This window comes from Globicephala melas, chromosome 3 (genome assembly GCF_963455315.2).
Source record: "Globicephala melas chromosome 3, mGloMel1.2, whole genome shotgun sequence".
Classification (NCBI taxonomy): domain Eukaryota; kingdom Metazoa; phylum Chordata; class Mammalia; order Artiodactyla; family Delphinidae; genus Globicephala; species Globicephala melas.
In genome coordinates this window covers 95,309,919-95,322,335 of record NC_083316.1, presented here as the reverse complement: position 1 = coordinate 95,322,335, position 12,417 = coordinate 95,309,919, and the positions used below count along the sequence as shown (strand labels likewise).

The 12,417-nt window shown below is 48.0% G+C and overlaps 1 protein-coding gene across 3 annotated transcripts in view; it reads left to right on the top strand.

Moving 5' to 3' along the window:
* The first annotated feature begins 299 nt into the window (after nt 1-299).
* SEMA6A (semaphorin 6A) overlaps nt 300-12,417 on the top strand; it is a 128,845-nt gene continuing 116,727 nt past the window's right edge. For all 3 annotated transcript variants that reach the window (XM_060296139.1, XM_030869826.2, XM_030869825.2), the window contains exon 1: nt 300-919. The gene's annotated coding sequence lies outside the window, so the exon portion shown is untranslated. The remainder of the gene's footprint in view (nt 920-12,417) is intronic.

The window sequence follows — 12,417 nt, the reverse complement described above, 5'->3', positions numbered from 1 at the left end:
GGAGGCAAGGTCTGGCCTCCTGCCGGCATCGCCCCCGCGGGGACCTCGGCCGAGCGCGCGGCGGGGCAGGGAATAGTGGTGGAAGGAAGCTGCGCTGGCCAGTCGATCCAAGGCTCCACCTGCGGCCAAACCGCGTAGGTTCTCCGTCTCTCCGCCTCGCTCGCTAGTGTTCGCACACATAGACCGCAGCTCTCCTTTGGGTCGGAGAAGACGCCTGCCAAAGGAGGCGGGGTTGCAGGAGGAGAGTCCGCTCTGCGCAATCCAGTCCGGGACTTGGCTCCGCCCCGGAGCGGCGGCCTCTCGAGTGACAGAGGAGTAGTGAGCCGCACGGGGTGAGGTTGCAGCCAACTCCGCTCCCCACGCACTCGGCTGTCCAGGCGCTCCGGACGCAGCAGCGGCGCTTCTCCGCGGGGTCGACCGCCCGCGATGTCCGCTTAGGAGCGGCGGCAGCGGCCAGCATTGCCACACCCGCGGCGTAGCGCTCCCAGCCGTGGAGCGGGGCTAGAGGGCGAACCCCTGCGCCAGCCCCCACCCCGCCCCCCCACCCTGAAATGACTTGTTAATCGGCGCAGACACTACCGAAGGGATTGCCGGAGTGGAATCCAAGTGGAATTTGGATTTGGAGAAGAGTTTCTTGAACATTTACTCCTTTCTTGTTGGTTTCTTTCTTTCTTTCTTCCTCTCCCCTTCTCCGCCTGTCATTGGAGATGAATACAGCGCGTTTGCATCCCAGAAAGTAGTCGCCGCGACTGTTACCCCAAAGAGACAAGCACACATGTAGGAATGACAAAGGCTTGCGAAGGAGAGAGCGCAGCTCGCGGCCCGGAGAGATCCCCTCGATAATGGATTACTAAATGGGATACACGCTGTACCAGCCCGCTCCGAGCCCCGGCCGCCTGCCCGTCGATGCACCGAAAAGGTACGGCTGGGGCGCCCCGGCGCGCCCCACCTCCCGAGCGGCTCGGCTCCCTCCTGCGGGTCCCGGGGCCGCGGTCCGCACGCCCTGTCTCGGCTTTGTGGTGCTTGCGTTTTATTTTGTCTTGTGTCAGTCTCCCGAGCGTTGCCCGGCCCTGGGGGAGCAGTCGCGAGCCCTGCCCGCTGCTCCTCTCCACCCGGCGCCCCAGAGACCGCCGGGCTCCGTGCTGCGAGCTTCCCCACCCGCGCTGCGCACACGCCAGGCGCCGCCCGGGACACCAACCGCGCGGATAGCTCCCTGGCCCTGGGATGTGTATGCAGTACCCGGGGGCTCGTCCTCACTTTCGGGCCAGCAGGCAGCAGAGAAGCCCTGAAAGGGTGATTCTCGGAAGTGCCCGGTCCTGGTGCGAAGGCAGGGGAAGGGGTTCTGCCCTCCAGGGCTGGAGGAGGTTGGGTAGAAGAGCGCTGTTTTCGCTCGGCACGAGGTTTGGGTTCAGGGGTTCCGCAGATACGGTGGGGAAGCAAAGAGACTCTTTTGTTGTCGGTGCGGGGTCTGGGCTGGGCTCAGTGGAGTGCGGGAAACTTGTAATGGCCCTGGCACTCGCGCACCCTACCACTTGGTGACATCCCGGCTCCCTCGGACGCTGGCACCAGAGGTTCCGGGCTTTGTTTGCTCGAACGAGTGGCCTCCTCCCAGTGTGCCGCGGCGCCCCCGCCCTGGGTCCTATTCCCCGCCGCAGCTCCCTCCTGGGCGGCGAAGACAGCATCCGTCGCGTCTGTGTCCCCCTCAAGCACAGAACCCATCACGCCGGGACTGGCGCCCACTGTGCCGTCTTCCAGAATCTACGAGGTCCCTCTCTGGAAAGAAGGTGTCCCGGGAGGGGGAAGGGTGAGAAGACCAGGCAAGAGATGGCTCAGTGCTTGCTAACCAGACGACAGCTCTGCCCGGGCCCCAGGTTCTGGATTGTCCGGACTACTTGCTGCGTCTAGAGCGCTGCTTCGCTGGCAGTGGGGCGCTCGGGAGCAAGCCCGACAGTGCCCACCCACTCTGCACGACCCTGCTGGGATGGCAAGTGTCTCTTCCCCCAGATGCTCCGCTTTTTTCTCAGCTCCCCAGTGTGTTACACGGTGCAAAGCAGGATCCCGAGATCCGTTCCCTCCTCCCACGACCGTAACGGCACAGGGGGAGCCAGGGAACAGTATGGATTTGTGGGTATGGGGGAAGGAAACAGGACTCCTCTTTCCCGCTCCCTCGCCGCCCCTCCGCCCAGCGCCGCCTCCTTTTTTTCCAGCGCGGGGTCACTCGACCAGGTGCTTCTGGAAAGTTTCTCTGAAGGCCAGGGGTGGGGGGGCACTACAGAATTGGGGCTCAGCATGTGCAGCCCGCGGGAAGCGGAACCCCCAGGGAGGCGGGCGAACCGCCCAGGATACGTACGGCTAGGAGGTAGGAGCCGGCCCTTCGGAGAGTGCCACCCCGACCGGTGGTCAGCTTGGTTGGGGTCGTGGCGCTGCACTTGCTGGCCCAGTCTCTCAAGCAATTGAGCAAGGGGTGGGCGTGGGGAGGGGCGAGAAGGGGAAGTTCAGCGCAGCACTCAGGAAGCTGGTGCGGCCACTGTGGACAGCGGCTGGCGGGGCCACTGTGGACAGCGGCTGGCGCGCGGGTGCGTGTGGACACGGGCCCGGGCGGGCTGGCTCCAAGCTCAGCATCCCAGCCTCCTGCACCCCTCGCGCTGTTTTCCAGCCGGCGGGTGTTCAAGGAGGGGCAGAGCAGGAAATCAGGTGTGCGTGGAGCGGGGTAGGAATCGCTGTTTTCACGGCCAAGGCGAGCATTTCCAGGGGCCGCCTCTTGCCTGTACTGCAGGGGGCAGCCCCGCTACCAATCCCCATCGGTCCTTGGGAGAAAGGCGTCTGCTTTGGGAATGTGGTGGCCAGGGACGGCCACAGTGGGATCACTCTCTGCCTAGGCTGGATGAAAATCAAGTTGCAATTGAATGTGATCCACGAAAGGTTTAAAACACAGGGGCGCGAAGACACTCATACAGACACACTCTCTCACATGTATGCCCGACTTTCTTTGCTTGGTATCTGAAAAGATGTTTAACCCTGTTACAGTGTTGTGCCAGCAGGTCTCAGGAAAGCTATTTAATGCCCCCCAGCGCCGGTTCTGAAGTCTTTCCGGGTACGAAGGTCGAGTGCCTTTGCCTTGCCTTCCTCTAATCCCGATAATTGTCTGGTCTTCCTTTCAACATACATCTTGGGCATTTGAAGTCCACAGTCAGCCACTCTCATGGCAGGGAGAAGATTGTTGGTTCCAGATAATATGAACCCTTTATGAAGGTTTTTCCCCCAAAGTAAAGATACTAGTGCACATTTCTGAATGAAAACATCTTCTTTTTTCACACTTTTTCCAAATGACTACCAGAGGTCAAGATTGCAAGTATTTTGCATGGTTTTTTGAATACCCTGTTTAGTCTGCATGGCGCAGTTTTTACAGTAAGGTTTGATTAAACTACTCCAGGCACGAAAGTTAATTATTAACCTAACCTTAAATACTACAGTGGCAACACTGTGTCTCCACCTATTAACCTAAACCATCTGTTAAAAAATAACTGCACTAATTATTTGAATTTGGTTTACCCATGCTTGTTTATATGGTGACTTTTATTCAACTCTTGAGTAACCCCCCACTCTCTGTTATTATTTTGGGTTTAGGACATTCTTAGATGAGGCACTTTGCAAACCAATCTGAAAGGAGAAATGAATGACCAACAGATTTAAACCTCTTTTTTGTGTTATGTCTTTTTTCAACTTGATATAAAGAGGCATTCTAGTTCATGTTTCTTATTTACACTGTTTGGTGACAATCTTCCCAAAGCGTTCTGTTTTGCAGTTATCACCGTTTAGAGATGGGCCACACTCTCATAATGCATATAACCACATATGTAAATGTTCAACGGACACCCAAAATCATGATCTCAGTAGCTACCTGCAGAATATACTTATTGGATAAAACATCTAAGTTGAAATAGGTTAAAAATTCATAAGAACCACTGTAGAAACTCAAGTAAATATTGAATGAATAAATGAAAGAAATAGTCCCAAACAGTTCACATTTCTCCACTTAGAATAGACCTAGGCTTTTTTTTCCCCTACAGTGAAAAAGAAAGTCTATGCAATCAAGTAAGTGGTTATTGTAAAGTGGCAATAAGTGCAACTCTTTATTTACACACACAGAGACACACACACAAACACTCACCCCTAGAGTTCTTTCGAAGTCTAGTGAATGCTTTTCCCATCATTAAAGAAATATAGCATTTGCATTCTGAGGAGGTGGATAACATTGCCAAGTGTGTTGAATCAGAAGGATGGCAAGAATTAGGAAGACTGTTACATTCATTGAATAAAATTAAGAGACCCAAATTAAGAACTTGTATTAAATTCAGAATAAATCCTCATGCTTTAAAGGCAAATGGGCAGTTGCGCTCCTTTATGAAATGGAAGGAAAAATACTGTTTTGGACAAGGAGGTAAGTCACATACTTCAGGGTGTGTACATAGTGCTTCAGCTCTTTTCTGAGCAGGACAAAAGAGTAATCATGGGAGAGAAAGTTTTTTTAGAACTAGATTTGCCAAGAGCTAATATATTCTCCCATCATATTTGTTTGCAGAAAGGAATCACAGAACAAGCCAAACTAATTGCAAATGCTTTAATTAGGCATCTGCCGTTTGCGACGGTGGAAAAGCCTGCACGCATCTCGACGCTGCCGCCCGCCCTGCACACACACTTTAAGTTTCGACAGTTCACTGCCCTCGTCCCACAGCGAGTGTTCCCTGGGTGTTCACATCTCCAGGGGAAGGGGAAACCTGGAAGCATCCTGCTGGGCCCTCCCATATCAGTGCCCCCCACTCTCTTGGGGTGCCCTGGAGCCAAGTTGTCTCTGAGAGATTTCTATTCCAGAGTGAAGGCTTTTCTCCTCTGCCTTAAAATGTGCTGTAAGAGCAACTGAGCTGTTCTCTGCTGGCAACCACACAATTGCCTCTTGGGGATATGGTAAGGTAGGGAAGGGAGGGAGGCATTTAATCCCTTTGAAATGGGCAAGTAAGATGTCATACCACACAAACCTCAAGGGGAGAAGTGAGTTGGGGATACTTCTCAGCATGGGACTATTACAATATAGTTTATACACAAGGGTATCTTGCTTTGTGAAGCAGATGAGTTCTTGCAAACCTTTTTATTAGAATAATTCTAATTACACTAATGGAGAGCGTCACACACAAGTATCAATACTTTGATGTTTCCCAAATTACCCCCTCAGCCCAGACCTCTCTCCTGGATCTGTGATATACACAATGCCTACAGGGGGTAGAATCTAGACATCTCAAACCCAAACGCTCCAAACGCCTAGTTCTGGATCTTTCTCCTCCACACATGCTTTTCTTATCATCTTCTCCATCTTGGTAAATGACAATTCCATCCTTTGAGTTTGCTCACGCCAAAAAACTCAGGAGTCATCCTTGCCTCTTCTCTTTCTGGTATCTGCATCCATTCTAACTGCCATGTTGTTAGCGCCACCTTCAGAAAGCATGCGGACTCCCTCTAGGTCTTCCAGCTCAGTGGCCCTCACATTGGCCAAGCCACGGTCTCCTCCTGCTGGGGAACCTACTGTGTTAGGCTCCCAGCTAGTCTCCGGGCTTTGCTCTTGGCCCCCTACAGTCTTTTCTCAACACAGCAGCTGAAGTGATATAGTTTTTTTTACAGATCAGGTTACATGTGCTCAAATGCTTTCCCATCTTATTCCAGTCAAAGCCAGAGTTCTTTCTATGGCCTTTGTGGTTCCACATGATCTGCACTCGGGTCCCCACCTCTCTGACCTCCACTCCTCCTTGGGGTCACTTGACTATGCTGGGCGAGCTCCCCCCGGGCCCCTTTGCAGGGTCTCTCTGCACTTGCCCTTTCAAGGCTTGGGGCGGTCCTCTGCCCAGAGAGCTGCAGGATTTGCTCCTCTGCACCTACAGGTTCTCTGCTCACATGTCACTTCCTCAGTGAAGCCTTTCCTGATCATATTTGCTTCACCCTTTTGTCGCAACACTCCTTACCCCAGTGGACAGCCTCAGGTTTGTTTTTTTTTTTCCTCTTAGCACTTTTCACATCCTGACAAACGGTCTGTTGTCCTCATTTATTTTCTGTCTTCTGCTAGACACAATGCCATTATGTTTCCTTCACTGCTGTTATCTCCAGCACCTAAACCTGTGCCTGGCACATCACAGCGCTTTCATAACAAGTATTTGTTGAATGAATGAAGAGTGAATCTTTTTGCAAACAACCCGTCTTTATCTCTTTTGCCTGCTCTTGTTTTTCTATGATATGTGTCCATCAAATGAGACACCTCTCTGCCTGCATGAGTGTGTGTGTGTAACACTGTCTTCCATGTACATAGGTGATGTGTCTCATGCATCATCAGTGGAGCATTCACTCTGGGTTGTTTCTCCAGTCTTCGTGATGGATTGAAGCCTGCTCGTTCCCACACTCACATCCAGTCAGTCCCCTTCTATAGCCAAGAGCATACATCTGTGGGACACCTGGTTGAAGCTGGAGCGAACATGAGTTAGGTAGAATCACCCTTCTGAGAAACAGAGCTAAGAAGACAGCCAGCACTTACGGAGACTGAGCTTTTGACCTTGGACTCATTTGTTCTGCATTTTAACCACTGGCCACAGAACCTTCTTGCCTTTTTGGAGTTTGCTAATAGTAGTTTTTAAAATTCAACTTTCTGGGGCTTCTCTGGTGGCGCAGTGGTTAAGAATCGGCCTGCCAATGCAGGGGACATGGGTTTGAGCCCTGGTCCGGGAAGATCCCACATGCCGCAGAGCAACTAAGCCCGTGTGCCACAACTACTGAGCCTGCACTCTTGAACACGCAAGCCACAACTACTAAGCCTGCACACCCCAACTACTGAAGCCCACGCATCTAGAGCCCCTGCTCCACAACAAGAGAAGTCACTGCAATAAGAAGCCCGCACACCGCAACGAAGAGTAGCCCCCGCTCACCGCAACTAGAGAGAGCCCGTGCGCAGCAACGAAGACCCAACACAGCCAAAAATAAATAAATAAATAAATAAATTTATTAAATAAAATTCAACTTCCTACCAGGAGGAAATAGTATGCCCATTAACCCACATTTCTATCCTGTCCCAGTGCAGTGATAAGTGTTGTTGAAGACCCTGTTGTTGGAGTTGGACAACCTGGGTTCCAGACTCACTACAACAGACAAGCCACTTTTCTCAAGCTGCATTATTTTAAATAAAAATTGTGAATAGTAAACCTATGCTTTCTATCTAGTAGGACTGCTGGGAGAATAATATGAAATCATGAATGTAGCTGTATTCGGTAAAATACAAAATGCACTCTGGAACTTCCGTTGTGGCGCAGTGGTTAAGAATCTGCCTGCCAATGCAGAGGACACGTACTCGAGCCCTGGTCTGGGACGATCCCACATGCTGTGGAGCAACTAAGCCTGTGAGCCACAACTACTGAGCCTGCCCTCTAGAGCCCGCAAACCACAACTACTGAGCCCACGTGCCACAACTACTGAAGTCCACACACCTAGAGCCCATGCTCCGCAACAAAGACAAGCCGCCGCAATGAGAAGCCTGTGCACCTCAACGAAGAGTAGCCCCACTCGCCACAACTAGAGAAAGCCCTGGCGCAGCAACGAAGACCCAACACAGCCAAAAATTAATTAATTTTTTTTAAATGCAGTCTGGAAATTTGAAAAGTTTGATGCTGACTCCTTCCTCCGCTCCCGAGACCCCAGGCCTAGCAGAGACCCTGCTTCATTGTCTTCTAAATCATAAAAGAAAGATTATACTGTGTTGATGTCATTTTAATGTAAACCACATTATGAAATTAAGTAAGATCCTCAAATTCACTGAAAATGCACAATCTACGCAGTGTACAGATGGCAACTTTATGAATCAGATGCCAACCGTGTCAACTAGTGATTGTTTCCAATGTGACCAATGAATTGGGCAAGGTCATAGGAGTGGCACTCTGCCAGGCATTATAAAAAAAAAGTAAGGGCTTGTTTTTGCTCAGGTAAGTTCTAACACAGCTCATGTCAGTGAAAGCATTAACGTAGAACAGACACATCAGGGCGAACTAGGAGTGAGAGGAAAGAAGTTTTGATCTTTGCTATTTGCTACTATCTTCCCCACCAAATACAGGGCAAATTCATTCGATTTTGTGGCATAAGTTTATAAAAAATGTGCAAGAACTGTTGGAGGGAGGGCTGTAGACAGCTCTGGAGGTGATGCAGAGGTCACACATCTTAGGCAGACACAACACAGACTGCATCCCATTTTTTGCCATTTACAAATAGTGTGACTTTGAGCCAGTTACTTATCTGCCTCAGTTTCCATTTGTAAAATGCTACAGTTTACATTTGTATTACAGTTGTCGAGGAGAGTAAATATGACATCTTTAAGTTTCATGGCCCAATGCCTGATACACTACACACACTCATTAAATATAAAGTATTATTTTTATTTGGGTGACAGTTGTCATGGAGAGTGCCCTGGTGGGGAGAGTACAGAAGGAAATGGCCTTACAAATCTGTGACATAAAGAGATGATGCGAAGGAAACACCTTCGGACTGGAAAGGAACATTCACACCGTTAAGTAAAATACACCCACTAAAGAATCTGAGAGTACCCACATTTGAAATCTGAGAGCTGCCCATAATGACTGTTCAGGGATGAGTTGAATTGACCCCAAGGACCACATAGGGGAGAAGCTTGGCTGTCAATCAACTTCTCCAAGAGACTATGGCTGGGACTACTGCATGAGAGTCTTTATGGTGGCCATATTTGCCAGGTCAGTCTTCCCTGGCCAAGCCTGAAACAGTGACAGTTTGGGAGCACCTGAATCTCCACGCAGAAGCGAACCACTACCTTCCCCACCAAATGCAGGGAAATAGTCACCTGACCACAGTGGAGACAGTGATTACTCTACTGCTGATATATTGCTATACAACCTGAAATTTGATTCAAATGATAATCATACAGTTTCTTATCTGACTCCTCAGAAGCACAGCAAAAGGGGCAATATTATCGCTGCAGTTCCCTGAAGGAACAGGAATCCCTCCGTGGCTTAGAATTACAGTTATTTTCATCTAGGAAAATGTTTTTCTCTTCAATTTTGCAAGTGGAAAGATGACATACAGAGAGGGGAATAAATCAGCAATTCACATGCCCCAAAGACTGAAGGACCAGGTCCTGTGGAGCAGCCAGTGTGCGACTGTTGCTTTGAAAGTACTGTTAGTAATAGATGTTTCCACATACAGCCTTGAGACCTGAGGCTTTCATTTAATATGACTCAGCGCTTGCTAGTGGTTTCCAACTAACCTATAATTGCCATCTGCAGAAACTTTAATTCAAAGAATCCAAGCCAATTCAAAAACCTTAGCGGAAGAATCTCTAAAAGTGATGCCATTTATCCCTCTCTTATCCCTTCTGCCCTCCCACGTGTTGAAGACCAAGCCTTTGGCCATGATTTGATTTGAAGCATTTATAGAACAGAACAGGAGCTGGCATTGAACACAATGAAAACATGCCATTGGAAAATAAGCATTTGAGGGACCGGGAAATAACGGATATATTAATTGTGGTTTAATGTTATATGAGAGTTTTAAAGCCAGGCTTTCTGTGGATCTATTCTTCCTTCCTTTTTCCTATTCCCGAGTCCTTTTTTCAGGAGCGTACTCAATCTTTTTATTAATATTGCAGCGACTCTAGGGCTTGCCTCCCCCCCAGACTCCTACCGTCCTTGAATGAGGAAAGTAAGAGAATACTGATGGAGCTGGTGAATGGAAACGTTCCTTTCCTGAAAATGGAATGCTTTACGAAAAACTGCACTCCACAAAAAACACTCGGAACAGTCCAACAACTGTCTCTCCTTTTTACCCTGAGAGCCACTCGACTTCATTCACATACTTTGGTGTTTGAACGCCTTTGTTCTTAGGCCTCAGATACCCAGGTGGAACACCAGCCTATTAAGCCTTTCATTATTCTAAAAACGTGAGCATCTGAGTTACTGAAAACATCCTCATCTCTGCAGAGTGAGCGATAACTAGAAACCGAACTGTTCACGGCATTCTAAACTGGGGTATAGGTAGCAGAACGGCAGTTGGGTGGATTTTTATAAGAAGAATACTTGTTAATGGTTTCTGAGATGGATTCTGTGCTAATTCTTCTCGCATCATGAAGGATGGCCCTAGCTAGACACTGTCGCTGGGATCTTCATCTATTAATCATGGAGGCTACTTTCTTATTCGGTTGCCATAGTTTCAGGGCCTCAGATAGTGTTGGGATGTCTTGGGAAAGGTTTGAGATCTACTAGGCTTGCGAGGCTTGCAGTGATTTTGGCTGTTGTGGTCTTCTGAAAGCACTGAAAACCGCTTCTCGTATAAGTCAGCGTTGGATTAAAAGAGGCAACTTCTGAGAGGGTCTCTCTGGACCTTGTTACGTGCACATCCAAGCTGATAATTTACTCCAGGATTTGCCTCTTACTCAGTCTTGCTGGTAAAAAATTACAGTCCAGGGGCTGATGTCACTTTCATCTTTCGACAAGAAAGCCAAAGGGTACGAACTCTTCATTAAGGCTGTCTCTAAACGTGGAGGTAAACGAGGCCATTCCTGACTTCGCTCAAATCTCAGTTTCACAACTTGGTTTTGGCTCTGCAGATGGCTAAATTAATAAAATGACCTCACGAGTGTTGTATGTTGTGCTTTGGTATGGCCACGTAAACACTCGTGCTTTCCTTCAGGTTTCGCCTTTATTTTCTTTGGTTCAACGCACATTACTAAAGGGCTAGAGACCATTTGACTGCATTTTGCAACACTGGCCCAAAGGTCTACTGTTTTGCCAGCTCTTGAGTGTCTGAGCATTTTTTTCTTCCTGTGATTATAAGATCTTGCTATTTCGGGTTGATGAGGAAAAAGCTCTCCAGTGGCGGACATCTCGTGTGACCTGGTCAAGAAAAGATCTGGAGGACTAAATTGCTACAAGAGGGAGATACACGCACCCCATGATTTATGTGCTTCGTGTGTGATGAAGAACACAGCTCTCCTTTGTTAGGTAGAGTTGGCCGTGTGTAACAGATACTGGTACACTTCTTAATGTTTTAGTTCCCATTTCTCGAGTGGACTTTCAAGGACTCCTCCATCAGTCTAAGCCCAGCCATTTAATTCCTTTGTAAATTAAAACATAAAATAAAACCATCTCACACTTGAAGCAAACAGCACTGAATTCAGGACACGCAGTGCAGCAACTGAAAATCCAGGCGATTTCAGAAGACGAAAACCTTGAATTCATTACAAATGGGCCTAATCTAGAATATTAGTCATTTTTTTTAAACTAGAAAATAACTAGTTTTTATTTCAGGGTGAGCTTCAAAGCAGCCGTTTTAAATTTCCCCAGATCCAGCCTGCCAAAATTTTTGTTTAAGATCAACAAGAATTTTTAATGCACGTGCCTATTATATTGACCCCTCCCTTACTCAACCACACTAAATGATTGATCTTAGAGGCCAATAATTTGAAGTAAATTAAAAGGATAACATGGCCTTAATTGCTACTGGCTTCACCAGGCTTCTGGGCACAGGAATTCCTTGTGGAGAAACACTTTTAAGTGTCACAGCAGTTTTTGATCACGTGGTCTGGCTTACCCATAGGCTGCAATTATCCCCCCAGACCTCCCCCACCTCCCCCTCAAATATCTCTGTGAAGCAAAGAAAATATCCATTTGTAAATTCAGTATTAGGGACCTCTGATTATTCGGCAGGGTCAGAAAATAGGTCCTGCTTGTTTTAGAGTATTCTTTTACGATAGTTTTTTTTTTTTTAAAGAAAAAAGCATGGAGTGGGGAGGACAATGGGATTAATATTTCAGATCAGAAGCTTTTTTTGTTCGAAGAAGAGTTTGTGGGGATTCAGTCTGCTGTCCTGTCGACAATGACAAGGTTGTGATTACTCTTTGGTATCTGGTCAGAGACGACATTGTACACTGCAGCCTTACGAAAAGTAAGCAGTGCTTTTGTGAGGCTGTCAGTCAAATACAATGTAGACTTTAGGTAACCTTAATTAATGATTTCTGATTACAGATGTTTTGGTGTCTCCAAGGCATCCATGCCTCGGAGGCTGCCTTTTGCTGGAACATTTTCAGACAGCGGTGACTTGAATGTGCTTCCATTATCTTGCCATGCAAACCATGCTAGGTTCTTCTTTTATGAGAAATGTGATTCTGTATCATTTGCAGAATGATCATATAAAGAATGAAATATCACTTGGGGAACAGCTGAAATTTACAAGTGATGTGGAGTGTTTTGAATCTTTAGAGGAATCATGTTGTATTTTAAAGGAATTTACTTATCAAAATTGTTGATATATACTGGCTCCTAGCTGGATTCGAGGCCATGCCTTCCAAAGATTGAATGGGGCTTTTGAGCA